The 19,486-nt window shown below is 38.1% G+C and overlaps 1 long non-coding RNA gene across 1 annotated transcript in view; it reads right to left on the reverse strand.

The window, feature by feature from the left end:
• Window positions 1–18,964, reverse strand: part of LOC143435514 (uncharacterized) — an 85,950-nt gene extending 66,986 nt beyond the window's left edge. Inside the window, exon 1 of the long non-coding RNA XR_013105884.1 lies at window positions 18,854–18,964. This is a non-coding gene — a long non-coding RNA (uncharacterized LOC143435514). The remainder of the gene's footprint in view (window positions 1–18,853) is intronic.
• Between the last annotated feature and the right edge of the window lie 522 nt (window positions 18,965–19,486).

The following is a 19,486-nucleotide window of genomic DNA, read 5'->3' on the forward strand; positions in this document are numbered from 1 at the left end:
TTGGTTGTCTCAAGAGGAGTAGATGGCAGGAAATAATCAAACTCAGGGCTAAAATCAACCAAGTAGAAACAGAAAGAACTACACAAAATAATCAACAAAACCGGGAGCTGGTTCTTTGAGAAAATCAACAAGATAGATAAACCCTTAGCCAGACTAACCAGAGGGCACAGAAACAGTATCCAAATTAATAAAATCAGAACTGAAAAGGGAGACATAACAACAGAAACTGAGGAAATTCAAAAAATCATCAGATCCTACTACAAAAGCCTATACTCAACAAAATTGGAAAATCTGGATGAAATGAACAAATTTCTAGACAGATACCAGATACCAAAGTTAAATCAGGAGCAGATAAATCATCTAAACAGTCCCATAACACCTATAGAAATAGCAACAGTCATTAACAGTCTCTCCACCAAAAAAAGCCCAGGACCAGATGGTTTTAGTGCAGAATTCTATCAGACCTTCCAAGAAGACCTAATACCCATTCTCTTCGAACTATTCCACAGAATAGAAACGGAAGGAACACTGCCCAATTTGTTCTATGAAGCTACAATTACACTCATACCTAAACCACACAAAGAACAACAAAAAAAGAAAACTTCAGACCAGTCTCCCTTATGAATATCAATGCAAAAATACTCAATAAAATTCTTGCAAACCGAATCCAAGAACACATCAAAACAATTATCCATCATGATCAAGTAGGCTTTATCTCAGGAATACAAGGATGGTTCAATATTCACAAAATCCATCAATGTAATCTACTATATAAACTAACCCAAAGGGAAAAAAAACACATGATCATCTCACTAGATGCTGAGAAAGCATTTGACAAAATTCAACACCCCTTCATGGTAAAAGTCTTGGAAAGATCAGAAATTCAAGGCCCATACCTAAACATAGTAAAAGCAATATACAGCAAACCAGTAGCCAACATCAAACTAAATGAAGAGAGATATGAAACAATCCCACTAATTCAGGCACTAGACAAGGATGCCCACTCTCTCCCTACCTATTCAATATAGTATTCGAAGTCCTAGGAAGAGCAATTAGAAGACAAAAGGAAGTCAAAGTGATACAAATAGAAAAGGAAGAAGTAAAAGTTTCACTATTTGTAGATATGATAGTATACTTAAGTGACCCTAAAACTTCCTCCAGAGAACTACTAAACCTGATAAACAACTTCAGCAAAGTGGCTGGATATAAAATCAACTCAAACAAATGAGTAGCCTTTCTCTGCTCCAATGATAAGCAGGTTGAGAAAGAAATTAGAGAAATGACACCCTTCACAATAGTCACAAATAATAATCTTGGTGTGAATCTAGCCAAGCAACTGAAAGATCTGTATGACAAGAACTTCCAGTCTCTGAAGAAAGAAATCGAAGATCTCAGAAGATGGAAAGATTGCCCATGCTCGTGGATTGGCAGGATTAATTTAGTAAAAATGGCCATCTTGCCAAAAGCAATCTACAAATTCAATGCAATCCCCATCAAAATTCTGAATCAATTCTTCATAGAGATAGAAAGAACAATTTGCAAATTGATTTGAAATAACAGAAAAACCAGGATAGTGAGAATTATTCTCAACAATAAAAGAACTTCTGGGGGAATCACCATCCCTGACCTCAAATGGTACTACAGAGCAATAGTGATAAAAGCTGCATGGTATTGGTACAGAGACAGGCAGGAAGATCAATGGAATAGAATTGAAGACCCAGAAATGAACCCACACACCTATGGTCACTTGATATTTGACAAAGGAACTAAAACTGTCCAGTGGAAAATGACAGCATTTTCAACAAGTGGTATGCCGGGCAGTGATGGCACATGCCTTTAATCCCAACACTTGGGAGGCAGAGGCAGGCGGATTTCTGAGTTTGAGGCCAGCCTGGTCTACAGAGTGAGTTCCAGGACAGCCAGGGCTACACAGAGAAACCCTGTCTCAAAAAAACAAAAACAAAAAAGTGGTGCTGGTTCAACTGGAGTTCAGCATGTAGAAGAATGCAAATCAGTCCATTCTTATCTCCTTGTACAAAGCTCAAGTCCAAGTGGATAAAGGACCTTCACATAAAACCAGATACACTGAAACTAACAGAAGAGAAGGTGGAAAAGACCCTCGAATACCTGGGCACAGGGTAAAAGTCCCTGAACAGAACACCAATGGCTTATGCTCTAAGATCAAGAATTGACAAATAGGACCTCATAAAATTGAAAAGCTTCTACTTTAAGGCAAAGGACACTGTCAATAGGACAAAATGGCAACCAATAGATTGGGTAAATATGTTTACCAATCCTACATCTTATAGAGGGCTAATATTCAATATATACAAAGAACTCAAGAAATTAGACTCCAGACAACCAAATAACCCTATTAAATTGGATACAGAGCTAAACAAAAAATTCTCAACTAAGGAAACTCGAATGGCAGAGGAGCACCTTAAGAAATGCTCAACATCCTTAGTCATCAGGGAAATGCAAATCAAAACAACCCTGAGATACCACCTCACACCAGTCAGAATGGCTAAGATCAAAAACTCAGGTGACATCAGATGCTGGGGAGGATGTGGAGAAAGAGGAACACTCCTCCATTGTTGGTGGGATTGCAAGATGGTACAACCACTCTGGAAATCAGTCTGGTGGTTCCTCAGAAAATTGGACATAGCATTACCTGAGGATCCAGCTATATCACTCCTGGGCACATACCCAGAAGATGCCCCAACATATAACAACGACATATGCTCCACTATGTTCATAGCAGCCTTATTTATAACAGCCAGAAGCTGGAAAGAACCCAGATGTCCTTCGACAGAGGAATGGATACAAAAAATATGGTACATTTATATAATGGAGTATTACTCAGCTATTAAAAACAATGAGTTCAAGAAATTCTTAGGTAAATGGGTGGAACTAGAAATTATCATCCTGTGTGAGTTAACCCAATCACAAAAGAACACACATTGTATTTACTCACTGATAAGCGGATGTTAGCCCAAAAGCTTGGAATAGCCAAGACTCAACACACAGACCACATGAAGCTCATGAAGAAGGAAGACCAAGTGTGGATGCCTCAGTCCTACTTAGAAGGAGTAACAAAAATACTCAAGGGAATAAATATGGAAATAAAGTGTGGGACAGAAACTGAAGGAGGAGCCATCTGGAGACTTTTCTACCTGGATATCCATCTCATGTGTAGTCACCAAAGGTTGATGCTGATGTGGATGTCAGGAAGTGCATGCTGACAGGAGCCTGATATAGCTGTCTCCTTAGAGGAGACATATACAGAGTCTGACATATACAGAGGCAGATGCTCACAGATAACCATTGGACTGATCAAGGGGTTCTCAATGGAGGAGTTAGAGAGAAGACTGAAGGAGCTGAAATGGTTTGAGGCCCCATGAGGAGAGCAATAATATCAACCAACCAGAGCTCCCCAGGGTCTAAACCACCAGTCTGGGAGGACATAGCAAAGGACCCATGGCTCCGGCTGTATATGTAGGGGAGGATGAGCAGGAAGATGAGCAGGAGGATGAGCTGTATATGTAGGGGAGGATGAGAGGAAGTCCTTGGTCTAGTGAAGGCTAGATTCCCCAGTGTAGGGGAATTTGAGGGTTGGGAGGTGGGAGTGGGAGGGTAGTTAGGGACACATCCTTATAGAAGCAGGAGGAGGGGGATGGGATAGGGGGTTCCGGAATGGGGGGGGGGGGTTGGGGAAAGGTATCACATCTGAAATGTAAATAAAATATCCAATTAAAAAATAAACAAGCTCAAAAAACTATGTTGGTAGTAACCAACAGCTGTCTAGTTAGGACTAAGGCCCACTCAACAGACAGGAAATCTGTCTGGAACATGCCTGGAACTGGGAGCCTAGCCAGTTCCACAAGACTATTAAGACCTAGACCTTAGAAAATATGTACTACAACCACTTTGCTAGACAAGAAAAAAAATCCTTTACTACCTTCCAAATCTTATCATAACGCCTAAAGATACGTATAGCTACCACCCCACATCAAAGAATCCTCTCTTTACAGCACAGAAAACCACAATAGTGCATGATAGTGGAGATCCCAACCTCAACAGATCTATTTCTTTAGCCCCTGCATCTATGGCTCAAGGAACATCATGAAAGAGCGAGTGAAAGATTGTGAGATCCAGAAGACCAGGAAGTCTGTGGTAAAATAGACTCCTAAAATGGCTACACAAATGAGACTTGAACGATGGCAATATCAACAGGCTTGCTAATATGGATAGAGTAAATTTTCAATGGATCCCAACCCTAGGTAAGGAGCTACAGACAATTAATGACTTTTGTGAGAAGAATTAGCCTCTCCCAAGGCTGAGCCTTATTGTCTGCCCAATTAAGAATGGTCAAACTGAAACCATATATAGTCAAGCAACAAAAAGAAATTAGGTAGATTATATATTTGTAATTAAACATTTCTGCACATACAGACAGACAGACACACAGACACAGATATCCACACACACAGATACACACACACATATGTAATAGTAATAATCAAAGAAAAAGAAACCCGAGGGTAGGTGGGGCATGACACAGATAAGAGGGATAGTACCTAGGATGAGCCAGATGGATTAAAAAAAAAAGTGAGGGGAGAAAGTGATGCAATAATATTTAAGTTAAAAATTAAAAAGTTACATTAAAAATAAATACTCCATCAGAAAGACTCAAAAATCAAATAATGTATTCATGTGGTCACTTAAAATTGTGGGTATTGAGTTTTTATTGGCTGTTTTATTTATTTACATTTCAAATGTTATTTCCTTTCTTGGTTTCCCCTTCAGAAACCTCCATCCCATCTCCCTCCCCCTGCTTCTATGAGGATGCTCCCCCACTCACCACCCATTCCTGACTTTCTGCCCTGGCATTCCCCTATACTGGGGCATTGAGCCTTCACAGGACCAAGGCCTCTCCTCCCATTAATGCCCAATAAGGCCATCCTCTACTACATATGCAGCTGGGGCCATGGGTCCCTCCATGTGCACTCTTTGGTTGGTGGTTTAGTCCCTGGGAGCTCTGGGGGTTTTTGGTTGGTTAATATTGTTGTTCTTCCTATGGGTTGCAAACCCCTTCAGCTCCTTCAGTCCTTTCTCTAATTTCTCCATTGGGGACCATGGCCTCAACTGTCTCAATTTTTAAAACCCAGTTTGGTAAGCTCTGACAACTGCATACACCCTTTAAACTATTCCTAGTCAAGATTTTGAACATTCATTCATCCCAGTTTCCTGTACCTTTCCAGTTTACATTACCCAGTCACATACTGTTTGCTGAACATCATGTAAGTAGAATGGCATCTATTCTTTTTTTCATACATTGTATCACAATACATTGTATTGTGAGATTAATACTCATGATTGTTGCTTTTTTATTCCTGAGTAACATTTCATACATGGACTAACATAATTTGTTTATATATTTTCTTATTCAAGGACATTCTGGTTATTTTATTCAGTAGCTATTACAAATACAGCCACCATGAACTTTGATCTACAAGTGTTTCTATGAAAAATTCTTTCATGTACTTTGCTAAGTGCCTAGCAATGCTAAGTGATTCAAAGAGAGTTCTATGAACTTTACTTTCATTTAAAGATTAAACATGCATTTGGCCTTATTACATACTAATATATGACATTTAGCTTTTTCTGATAATTTTAAAACCTAATAGGTCTTAAATTATCATCCTCAATCTTTTAGGTGTTGCTACAAATTTTCATTCCACACATAATAATGTCATGATAATTATCTTGGAGCGAATTCATCGTTTACACTCACAGACAATAGATCCACTCAGTGTCATGCCGTTCTTCCCTGAATAACTTCTAATACTTTTAGAACAGGCCTGCTAGAAAAAAAAATCCCCCTTAATCTTTGTCTGAAAACATTCACTTCTGATATATTTTTTCTAGACAGAGGCTTTTTAAATACATTTACTGATGTATTTTTATTGGGAGTGTGCAATAGCAGGTTCTGGGAAATCAGAGGATGACTTGAAGGAACCAGCTGTCCCCTTCTATCATGTGTGTCCCAAGGATGGAATTTAGATCTTCAGGCTTGGCTGTAAGTGCCCTTTACTCATGAAGCCATCTCTAATCCCCACAGATTGATTTTTTTTTTAAAATAAGTTTAAAGATACACTTCTATTGCTTTCTGGGAAAAAAGTTTCAAATGCTTTTGAAAGAAAGATCAGTTGTCTGTTGTATTATTTGCCCCCTGGAGGTTCTGTGTTTTCTCTAGCCACTTTTATGCTATTTTTAATGACTGTGTCTCTGTTTAATCAGCTATTTATCCTTGATGTGAATAAATGTGGTCTCTTACTATTTTTCCAACTTGGAATTTCTAAAATGTAAGTGTCTGAGTTAGTGTTTTTCATGAGTTTTGAACAAATTCTCAGTTATTATCAGTTAACTATTGCTTTTGCTTCAACCTTTCCCTTTCTTTGAGATTTCTAATGCATAAACACTATAGCATGTGTCATGTATTTTATATGGTAATCTTTCTTTCATGTTTCCTTCTCTATTTCATGTTATGTTATCTTAACCTACATCCAAGTTCACTAACTGTATTCTACTGTCTGTCGTGTGTGTTGCTAAATACATGCATGGAGTCTTTTATCTCAGAGGCTACAATTTTCAATTCTGACTGTTTTATTTGGTGACTAAGTGTTCTAATTGTTTTATGGTTCCATCTCTTATCGTGTCCCTCCATTTTGGACCTATTATTTAATACATCAATTTATCATTACCTGCTAGTCTCAGTATCAGCCCCATTGGGATGGGCATCTATTTTTTTCTGATGGTATTTTAGTTTTTCCTTATGGCATAGCTAGAAAATACTTTACTGTGTGCCAAGTGGTGTATACAGAAGAGCCACAAATATTGCAGATGATTTTATTTTTTTACCAGAGCCCATTTGCCTTTCATTTCATTGGACAAGAAAGATGAGCCATTAATGAACTGACTCCAATCAGAAATCATGTGATGTGCACTATACTGAGACACTAGTAAGCCTCATTCAACACCTGACAAGTTACTATTCCTTGATCCTGGAGGGTATATGAGCTCCAGAAGTTAAGAAACTTTTGACTTTCAGAACTTTCCAGCTAGCTATTTAATTTCCTACTTCATTCAGTTTTGAACCTTGACAAAGGTATTGATGTGGAAACCAACTATGTGTTTTAGGGAGAGCTCTCCTTGGAAGCTCTGCTTTTCATAGAACTGGGAGCTCAGTGCCACATTTCTTGTGATGTAATAGAACTATGAAAATATTCTGAGGTGAAAACTATCTGGAGGTAGGTGCCTTAATATTTTAATTTTTTTCATTATAATACCATTCAACTGCTAAAAGGCCGCTGCTTTCTTTCTCAAAGCAGAAGTCTGTATAAGTAGACTGATATGAAATCTTACCCTAAAACAAAGGGGTGGCAATAAATCATTTGGGGAACAATTCTCACTTCCTTTTCCCCCCTCTTCATTTATTATTAATTCCATCATTTTTTCTCTTCTAATGTTACTATTTAAATTTCCTACTATCACACTCCTTTCATTCATTTTTTTTTTTTGACAGGGTCTTTTGTATCCCAGGCTGGCCTTCAATTGTATATGTAGCCATAGATGACCTTGAACTTTTTTTTCCACCTTTTGCTAAAAAGATTCTTTTCTCATACAATATATGATGATTACATTTCCCCTCTTTCTGATCCTCTCCATTCCTCCCAATCCATTCATATCCACTTCCTTTCTGTCTCTCACTAGGAAAGAACAGACTTCTAAGACATAGCAACCAAGCATAATGAAATAAAATATAGTAAGATAAAGTAAAAGCCATCTCATCAAAGTCAGACAAGACACCCCATAGAAGAAAAACTGCCCCAAGAGCAGGCATAAGAAAACCCACTTGTTCACACACTCAGAAGTCCCATAAAATTACTAGACTCAGTTGATTTAGAGAACCTTGTTCTCCTAGTGTCTTCCATCCCCTCTGGCTATTATAGTCTTTCTTCCTTCTCTTCCAAAGGTTCCCTGAATTCTGAGAGGAGGGATTTTATGAAGACACACCATCATACCATTGAGAGCATTTAGATCTCTCTCTCTCTCTCTCTCTCTCTCTCTCTCTCTCTCTCTCTCTCTCTCTCTCTCTCTCTCGTGTGTGTGTGTGTGTGTGTGTGTGTGTGTGTGTGTGTGTGTGTGTGTGTGTGTGTGTTTGGGTGTGTTAGGATGTGTTTATGTAATGTTGGGCTCCAGGTCTCTGTATATGTTCTCATGTGAAGTTGGAAGCTTTTCTGATGATAGCTTTATAAGGCACTGAGCTATGAATATAGCAGAATATCATTAAAAATAATTTTATCACTATTATAGTTTTTAAAGACCAGTAGTATTCTGTTTCACCCCATGTCTCTGAACTATTTTGTTTCTGGTTCTTGGTCATCCAAGCAGTGTCAGGTATGAGTCCATCTCGAGGAGTGGGCCATAAGTAAAATCAGACAGTGAGTGCTTACTCCCACATTTTTGTGCCACAGTTGCCCTAGCATATTTTGCAGGAAAGACAGCATTGTACATCAATGGTTTTGTGGCTGGGCTAGTGTGGTGAATGGCTACTCTTTGGTAGCCCTCACAGTACTTTCTCATACCAAAGATACTAGAAGATGGGGGTGAGGGTTCTATGCAAACACCAACTCAACAACTCTATATTTGGTGACTTATATGAATGTTTCTTCAGCAATGGAGCCTTACTGTCCATTTGTAGAGAATATTTTGCCCTGACAACTGCTCAGTGCATTTTGGGATTTCCATGGGACTCCTTTGGCCAAAAATTCAATTGGATTTAAACCAGTCTTAGTATTGAAAGTTTCATTTGGTGACAAGAGATAGCCAATTGGGACTCCATCTCTCAATTGGAGATGGGAAATTTGGAGAATTCCTTAGGATTGCCTTCATGTATTTTAGGAAGTTTCCACTGCACTAGGTTTCCACATCACCTCTCAAAAGCCCTCATTTCTAGCTCTCTTTCCCTGCATTCCCTCCCTTAACCCCATCTACCCTCTCCCTTTCTACCTGATCCTACAGTTTCCATCCTCCTCACCCTATCCATAGTATACCTCACAAATTTATTCTTTTCTCCTGCCAGGGAGATCCATGTATCCATCCCCGTCTTGCCCTTTCCTGTGTACCTGACCTCTCTGGGTCTATGGATTTTAGGTTGGTTATCCTTTACATAGAGGCCAATGTGCATATATAAGTGGATACATAATCTTTCTGGCTCTGGGTTACTTTACTCAGAATGACTTTTTTCTACCTCTATTTACTACATGAATGTCATTTTGTGATGTCATTGCTTTAGAAGCTGAGTAGTATTTCCATTGTGTAAATGTACCATTTTTTGTTTATCTGTTCTTTGGTTGGGGAACATCTAGGTTGTTCGAAGTTTCTGGCCATTATGAATAAAGCTGCTATGAACATAGGTGAGCAAGTGTCCACGTGATAAGATGGAGCATCCTTCAGGTACATGCCCAAGACTTGAGATAGATCAAGTCCCGGTATTTCTGAAGAACTGTCATACTGATTTCCATAGAAGCTATACAAGTTTGTATTCCTACCAAAAATGGAGACACATGTTCCCCATATTGTACCTTCTCGCTTGTATGAGCTGTCATTTGTGTCACTGAATTTAGCCATTCTAACAGGTATAAGATGGAATCTCAGAGTAATTTTGATTTGCATTTCCCCAATAGGATACTGGATGTTCCTTTAACTGTTTCTCAGGCATTTGAGATTTCTCTGTTGAAAATTCTGTTTAGATCTGTACCTCATTTTTTATTGGATTGTTTTGTTTGTTGATAACTAGTTTCTTGAGTTATTTATATAGTTTGGATATTAGCCTTCTGTCAGATGTGGAATTGGTGGAAATCTTTTTCCATTCTGTAGGCTGCATCTTTCTCCAATTGATGGTGTCCTTTGCCTTACAGAAGCTTTTCAGTTTCAAGAGGTCCCATTTATTGTCAATCTTAGTGCCTGTGCTACCAATGAATGAATGTTTTGTTCAGAAAGTTGTCTCCTATGCCAACGAGTTCAAGACTATTCCCCACATTCTCTTCTATCAGGTTTAGTGTGTCCAATTTTATGTTGAGGTCTTTGATCCACTTAGACTTGAGTTTTGTGCAAGGTGATACATATAGATTTATTTGCATTCTTCAACATGAAGATATCCAATTTGACCAGGACCATTTGTTGAAGACACTTTCTTTTTAACAGCATGTATTTCTGGATTCTTCATTTAAAAAATCAGGTGTCAATAGGTGTGCAGATTTTTGTTTAGGTCTTTAATTCTTTTTTCATAATTTTTAATTGGCTATTTTATTTACATTTCAGATGTTATCCCATTACCTCATTTCTCTGCCCCTGCCCAAGAACCCCCTATCCCATCCTCCCTCCTCCTGCTTCTAGAAGGATGTGTCCCCACCTAGCCCCGCACTCCCACCTCCCCACCCTGGAATTCCCCCACACTCGGCGCCCAGCCTTCATGGGAACAAGTATATCTCATCTCCCACTTATGCCCTATGCCCGACAAGGCCATCCTCCCTATATATACAGCTGGAGCCATGGGTCCCTCCCTATGTCCTCCCAGCCTGGTGGTTGGAACATTAGGAACTCTGGTTGGTTGGTATTGTTGCTCTCCTCATGGGGCCACAAACACTTTCAGCTCCTTCAGTCTTCTCTCTAACTCCTCCATTGGGAACCCCTTGATCAGTTCAATGGTTAGCTGTGAGCATCCACCTCTGAATATGTCAGACTCTGGCAGACCACTAAGGAGGCAACTATATCAGGCTCCTGTCAGCATGCACTTCCTGGCATCCACATGAGATGAATACCCAGGTGGAACAATCTCCAGATCGCCCCTCCTTCAGTTTCTGTCCCACACTTTGTCTCCATATTTGCTCCCATGAATATTTTGTTTCTCCTTCTAAGAAGGACCAAAGCACCCACACTTTGGTCTTCCTTCTTCATGAGCTTCATGTGGTCTGTGAGTTGAACCTTGGGTATTGCAAGCTTCTGGGCTAATATCCAATTATCAGTGAGTGCAAACCATGTGTGCTCTTTTGTGATTGGGTTACCTCACTCAGGATGATATTTTCTAGTTTCATCCATTTACCTAAGAATTTCTCGAATTTATCGTTTTTAATAGCTGAGTTATACTCCATTGTATAAATATACCACATTTTTTGTATCCATTCTTCTGTTGAAGGACATCTGGGTTCTTTCCAGCTTCTGGCTATTATAAATAAGGTTGCTATGAACATAGTGGAACATATGTCCTTATTATATGTTGGAGCATCTTCTGGTTATATACCCAGGAGTGGTATAGCTTGGTCCTCAGGTAATGCAATGTACAATTTTCTGAGGGAACTGCCAGACTGATTTCCAGAGTGGTTGCACCATCTTGCAATCCCTCAAACAATTGAGGAGTGTTCCTCTTTCTCCATATCCTCACCAGCATCTACTATCACCTGAGTTTTTGATCTTAGCCATTCCAACTGGTGTGAGGTGGAATCTGAGGGTTGTTTTGATTTGCACTTTCCTGATGACTAAGAATATTAAATATTTCTTTAGGTGCTTCTAGGCCATTTGAGTTTCCTCAGTTGAAAATTCTTTGTTTAGTTCTGTACCCCATTTTTAATAGGGTTATTCAGTGCAATCCCCATCAAAATTCCAAATCAATTCTTCATAGAGATAGAAAGAGCAATTTGCAATTTCATTTGGAATAACGAAAAACTCAGGCTATCAAGAACTATTCTCAACAATAAAAGAACTTCTGGGGGAATAACCATCCCTGACCTCAAACTGTACTACAGAGCAATAGTGATAAAAGCTGCATGGTATTGGTACAGAGACAGGGAAGAAGATCAATGGAATAGAATTGAAGATCCAGAAATGAACCCACACACCTATGGTCACTTGATCTTTGACAAAGGAGCTAAAACCATCCAGTGGGAAAAGGACAGCATTTTCAACAAATGGTGCTGGTTCAACTGGAGGTCAGCATGTAGAAGGATGCAAATCAATCTATTCTTATCTCCTTGTACAGAGCTTAAGTCCAAGTGGATAAAGAACCTTCACATAAAACCACATACAGTGAAACTAATAGAAGAGAAGGTGGAAAAGACCCTCGAATACCTGGCCACAGGGGAAAAGTCCCTGAACAGAATACCAATGGCTTATGCTCTAAGATTAAGAATTGACAAATGGGACCTCATAAAATTGAAAAGCTTCTGTAAGGCAAAGGACACTGTCAATAGGACAAAATGGCAACCAACAGATTGGGAAAAGATCTTTACCATTCCTACATCTTATAGAGGGCTAATATCCAATATATACAAAGAACTCAAGAAATTGGGCCTTTAATTTTATTCCATTGATCAAGATCTCTGTTTTTTTTTATGCCAATAACATGTGGATTTTATTACTATAACTTTGAAGTACAACCTGAAATTGGGGATGGTGAGACCTCTCACAGTTCTTTTTCTGTTCAGGATTGTTTTAGCTAGCCTGGAGTTTTTGTTTTTCCACATGAAGCTGAGAATTGTCCTTCCAAGGTAAGTGAAGAATTGTGTCTACATTTTGATGAGCATTGCACTGAATCTGTAGTTTGGTTTTGGTAAGATGACCATTTTTACCATATTAATCTTACTTATCCATGACTGTGGGAGATCTTTCTATCTTCTGATATCTTCAATTTCTTTCTTCTAAGACTTGAAATTTTATCATATAAGTCGTCCACTTGATCGGTGTGGTAGTTTGACTGAAAATGCCCCCTACAGGCTTATGGGAGTGGATTTATTAGGAAGTTTGGCCTTGTTGAAGAAGGTATGGCCTTGTTGGAGGAAATATGTCACTAAGGGTGGGCTTTGAGATTTCAGATGTTCAAGACAGGCCCAGTGTCACTCATTCTTCCTACCTCCTGCTAATGTTGGTGTAAAACTCTTAGCTACCTCTCCAGTACCATGTCTGCATATGTGTTCTCCTTCTTTCTGTCATGATGACTAAAACTCTAGACTATAAGCTAGCCTCCATTAAATGCTTTTGTTTATAATAGTTACCGTGGTGGTGGTATCTCTTCACAGTAATAGAAACCCTAACTAAGATACTTGGGTATACTCCAAGATATTTTATATTATTTGAGGCTATTGCAAAGGGTGTTGCTTTTCTGATTTCTTTCTTAGTTCATATATCATTTGTATATAGGAGGTCTACTGACTTTTCTGAGTGACCTTTGTAGCCAGCTACTTTGCTGAAAGTGTTTTTCAGTTGTAGGTGTTCCCTGGTAGAAATTTTAGGGTCATTTATGGTTACTATCATATCATTAGCAAATAAAGATACTTCAATTTCTTCCTTTCCCATGTGTAAAGGAAACACTATTCCAGCTGAAACCACATTTTGACCCTCACACATTAATAGTGGGATACTTCAATACCCTACTCTCATGAATAAACAGGACATCCAGACAAAAAACTAAGCAGAGAAATGCTGGAGCTAACAGACATTATATACCAAATGGACCTAGCAGATATAGACAGAACACTTTACCCAAACACAAAAGAATATACCTTCTTCTCTGCACCTCATGGGACTTTCTCCAAAATTGACTGCATGCTTAGACACAATGCATATAAAAATAAAAATAGATTTTTTTAAAAAAAATGGAAAGAACTCCCTGCATCATATCAGACCACATGGATTAAAGCTGTGTATCAACAACAAAAGAATCAATAAAACTTACAAACGATGGAAACTGAACAACTCTTTACAGAATGAAAAAGGAGTTAAGACAGAAATTGAAAAAATTAAAGACTTTCTAGAATTGAATGATCATGAATATGCAACATACCCGAACTTATGGGACACAATGAAAGCAGTACTAAGAGGGAAGTTGATAGCACCAAGTGCCTACATAAAAGAACAGGAGAAATCTCATTCTAGCAACTAAAGAGCACATCTGAAAGCTCTAGAGCAGCATCATCAACAACAAATAACATCAAGAACAATAACAAAGACATCCAAAAGGAGAAGATGTCAAGTAATATTCAAACTCAGAGTTGAAATCAATAAACTAGAAAGAAGAGAACAATACAAAAACCCCAATGAAACAAAGAGTGTGTTCTTTAGGGAAAAAACCAGTACGATGACAAACCCTTGCCCAAGTTAACTAAATATCCAAATTAACAAAATCAGAAAAGAAAGGGGCAGACATAAGAACAGACACTGAGGAAACCCAAGGAATCATAAGAACATAGTTTAAAGACCTGCACTCTAACAAATAAGAACTAAAAGAAATCAATCATTTTCTTGATAGATACCACTTATCAAATTTAAATCAAGATCAGATGAGCAATGTAAACTCTATAGCCCCTAGTGAAATAGAAGCAGACATTAAAAGTCAACTACCCCCCCAAAAAAAACTCCAGCACCAAATGGTATTACTGCAGAATTCTACCCACTTTCAAAAAAGAATTAACTCCAATACTTCTTAAATTATTCCACAAAATAGAAACAGAAGGAATATTGCTCAATTCATTTCATGAGGCCACAGTTACCCCGATACCCAAACCACATTAAGATCCAATAAAGAAAGAAGATTACAAATTCCCTTATGAATGTTGATGCAAAAATAATCAATAAGTCACTCACAAACCAAATCCAAGAACACCTAAAAAAGATCATTAATCATGATCAAGTAGGCTTCATCCCAGTGATGCAGAGATGGTTCAACACAGGTAACTTGATAAATATAATCCACCATATAAACAAACCCCAAGACAAAATTCACATGTTCATCTCATTAGATGCAGAAAAGGCCTTTGGTAAGATCTAATACCCTTTCATAATAAACGTTTTGAAGAGATTAGGGATACAAGAGACTTACACAAACATAATAAAGGCAGTTTACAGCAAACCCATAGCCACCATCAACTTAAATGGAGAGAAATTCAAAGCAATTCCACTGAACATATCCAATACAGTACAAGCCTTAGCCAGAGAAATAACAAAACTGAAGGAGATCAAGGGAACCATGAACTGAACTTCCAATTTTCCAGCTGAGATTACAAGCCTGGACCAGAACACTTAGTTTTATATGATACTGGAGGTAGACCCAAGGCTTTGGAATATGCTAGGCAAGAACTATAGCAATTTAGCTTTGTGCTGTGTCACCAATCCCCGCCCCTAGTTTGCCTAAGTGAAATGTTGTTTTAACAAGTAACAAATTATTACATATATCTGGTGTTATTTATTAACTTTCTTTTCTATTGTGGTATGTCTAAACACATGACAGAACTAAACTTTGACTTACTGACAATTTACTCTGCATGTTAATATCCAGTAGGGAGATGCTATTCCCTCCATGCTTTTTGAGAGTTACCATGGCCTTTCTAGACTGCAGATTTTTACACAAGATTTTAAGAATCATCTTGACTTATTTCTTATAAACCTCTTATAAACCCTACTGATATTTCAGTATTTTTTCAAGTGTACACAGTACTGAAATTAGTATCATCTGCTTTCCAGTTCAGGAATATGGTATGTGTTAAGTCCTATTTGGAATCCTTTAAAATGTTTTCTTCATTCAGCTCATAAAAAATTCTTATAATGGGCACTTTTTGTTGCTACTGTAATTAAGATATTTGCTTTCTTGTATAGTCTCATTTTGAAGACAATAGACTGGATTGAGCTTTTCAATATATAAAAGTGAGATTGCTCTCCAGTACATCGCAACTGCCAAAGAAGCTACTGAGATAAGGCAGAATTACTGTTTGAGCACAGAAGGAAGAAATATTGTTCTCCTTGAGTGCAGACCATTTAATGAAAAAACATGCTCACAAAATTAAATGGATTCATCAAGGGAGTTCAAAGTACTTTTCTTCCAAAGTTCTTTATATTGTTTATCCAAATTATAAAGTGAAGTCTTTTCTTGTCTAATCCTTCCCCTTTCACTGACCATCTATTTTACCTCACAGCAACCATCAGAATCATATTTTGTATATGTGTGTATGTCTGCACGTATGCAAGCAGATGTGTGTATGGAAGTCAGAGTTCAACTTACATAACCAAATCAAATTTTTAATATAAAAAACTCTTCAGGGCTTGGGATGAAGCTCTGTGGCAGAGGGTTTGCCTAATATGTATGACACCCTTTTGCACCACATAAAAATCATTATAATATCTTAAAAGTATGACTTATATATTGAATCCCTTTATGATGTTCAAAATGCTCTAGTGTGTTTCCTTGTATGTGTTTTGTCTGTCTTTCTTTAAGATTTATTTATTTATATGAGTACACTGAAGCTATCTTCAGACACACCAGAAGAGGGCATCAGATCCCATTACAGATGGTTGTGAGCCACCATGTGGTTGCTGGGAATTGAACTCAGGACCTCTGGAAGAACAGCCAGTGGTCTTAACCACTGAGCCATCTCTCCAGCCCAAGTTTTCTTTTGTTCTGGCATTATTCCTGAATCATGAGGTACAACACCACCATAATACTTTCAGTCTTATACCTACTTCCAACATGAATACTCTTAGCTTTTACCAGATTCCCAAAATATATCCTCTTACTCAAAATAAAGACTTCCTTTCTTAGATCATGTTTCTAGTGGACATAGCCCTTTACAGTTGCCCCCTTGGAACACTAGAGACACTTGTTTAACTTAGGTTAGAGTACTGCTCTGTGTGATTTTCTCTCCACTGAGAGTGTAAACTTTTTGAAGAGCCATGAAAATCATCTTTGCAACCTCAGCCCCTAGATGTGTACAAAATATTCAATGAAACCACAGGCAAACACAGAGCTTAAATGGAAAGATCTCTTTCTCACTCACTTCATGGGCCATGGTATTTTGAAAGAGGTAAAACAGTTTTGGTAGGAATATCATCGGGAAGTATCACAAGAGATGGCAACTGTAAATAGAAAACAGATTTCCATCTCTTTTCCTTCTCAAATGATGAGTACTCAAAACAAAGGAAAAAGGTTTCTAGTCTTGAACGCTTACATTTTTTTTTTTATTCTAGAATCCCAAGTTCTCTATTGCTGTGATGGTCAAATAATGACAAATATTTCAGTTACGGGAAGACTTAGGTGAGTCTCAAAAAGAATGCAGGCCATTGGCAAGCTGGCACAGTACATCACAGTGCATGTGGTCCTGGACCAGCTCATGACTTTTAGCCACTCTCCTGACTACTGCACCCGTTGTAGCCTGCACAACATCGGCAAGATCAGCAGCGCCCAGAATCTCGCCTACAGCAAGCTGCCTTATGGCCTGTTTTCTAATCGCTTGCACATCAGCCCAGAGCATATCTATTCTACATCAACTATTAGGACATGAACACAGCCAATGTGGGCTGGAAGTGTTCTTCTACCCTCACTTGAGTTCTGACCTCACCTGCACCACTGTTCATGGAACCTTGCTGCATGCCATGTTCTGTGTACGTTCTCCCATAGTGATGCCAACCTTCTGGTTGGGAGAAATAAATGGTTTAAAAGACAAAAAATATGTTTAAAAAATCCAACATTTGTTTAAGAAATCCCCAAATATGAACCAGCAATAGCAATACAAAAATTCTGGAAAGTTGATAGTACTAACACAGACAATGAGAGCAAATAGAAAACAGATGGAGTGCATTGTAGCTATTGCTGGAGGGAAGCAGTTAAGAGAAAAAAAAGAACCTCAGCTGATGCTATCACTGGATTCTGAGAATATAGCCATTTCAAGATTTAAATATGGCTAACCTTTCCCCTCATATTTCAATTGTGTTAGCAAAGTTATAGTTTTTTTTAAAAAATGTGTATTTATAATTCTATGTTTTAAAAATACTAAATGTAATTTGTCAGTATGAAACTACCAGGTCATGACTATTTTATTAATAAACTGGCTATAAACAGAAAAACACAGTATCAATAGAGCAAAGGTTATAGTTACTGGAGGCTTAAAATCTTGGCTCTGTTCCTTACTGGCAATGTGACCTTGGGTATATTATTTCACCCTTGTGGGTGTCAGTTTTTCTGTCAGTAAACAAGTCTTAGTTAGTAGTAGACACCTTAAAGTAGCACTGTGGAGGAAAACATTCTGTGACTATGTCCTACTGTGCACAGAGCAAATGCTAGCCACATGGAGCTATTAAAATCTTGTTACAACAGATAAGGATCCCACATTAATTTTTTAATTCTATTTTAACTAATTTAAATATAAATTTGAACAGCAACACATGGTGCTTTTGTTCAATAAATGGCATAAATACTACCCAGCTATGCTTACCAAGGAAAAGGGTATACAGGAATGGGTTAGTTTCTGTCAATCTTTTTTTTCGAGACAGGGTTTCTCTGTGTAGCCCTGGCTGTCCTGAAACTCACTCTGTAGACCAGGCTGGGCTCGAACTCAGAAATCCGCCTGCCTCTGCCTCCCAAGTGCTGGGATTAAAGGTGTGCGCCACCACTGCCTGGCAGAGTTTCTGTCAATCTTATTCTACCTAAAACTTATAAATAATTTTTTCTAATAATTTTATTTTCCCACTATTTTTCCCCTGTGCATGTGGCATGCGTTTCAGAAAACACCAGACTAGTCTGTACAACTATCCCCATCTTCTTTAGTGGGAACAAGATATCTGTACTATACACTTAGCCTATTTTAAAGTATTTTTCAACCAGTAATGGATACATTTAGATTCTAAAGCAAAATTTCCCTATTTGGAGAACTTATACGATGATTTTATTATTGCACTTGACATAAATTACCCAACCATTCTAAACCTTAAAACATTTCATTAGGCTCTCAAAAATCACACTAAAACTTACCTTGTTTTATGAGATGGTTAGAAGAGGTTAGAGAGGGTTAACATAGCATTTCACACAACCTTGGAAAAGGAGTAAGATCAAATTAATAACTCTATGCCTATGTCAATACAGCAATACCACTCTATTTTTACCAACAGTCCTAGGACATCAAATCACTTTTTCTTTTCCAGCAGAAAGACTCACTGAACAATAAAAAATGATCAAGGTTTCTTCTCTTGTCACAGAACAGGAGCCAGCTGAGAACATAAGATTCTTATTGCTATAAGGAATCACTGAAAGTCTGAACTCCTCAGATGTGTAAGAAACACATAAGACAGAAAAAATGTTAGACAGATACAGTCCTTCTATTTATCATTCCATATTCTACAACAGGAAACATTGAGATTCAGCTAAAATGGTCTGACACACAGCTCTCCTCAATGAGGAAGATGTAAATGAAACTGGCCTGCTGTACTTAATAGAGGGGAAGCGGAGGTTATAAGGTGGCAGCACACATGTATACATGAGGTGATCTCTACACTCAAACTAAAGCAAGGATTATTGCCTTTCAGTTTAAAATCAGCCTGGACTATACAGACAGTTTAGACCACACAATAAGACCCTATCTAAAAGAGAGAGAGAGGAGAGAGAGAG

The sequence above is a fragment of the Arvicanthis niloticus genome, chromosome X, assembly GCF_011762505.2.
Source record: "Arvicanthis niloticus isolate mArvNil1 chromosome X, mArvNil1.pat.X, whole genome shotgun sequence".
NCBI lineage: Eukaryota > Metazoa > Chordata > Mammalia > Rodentia > Muridae > Arvicanthis > Arvicanthis niloticus.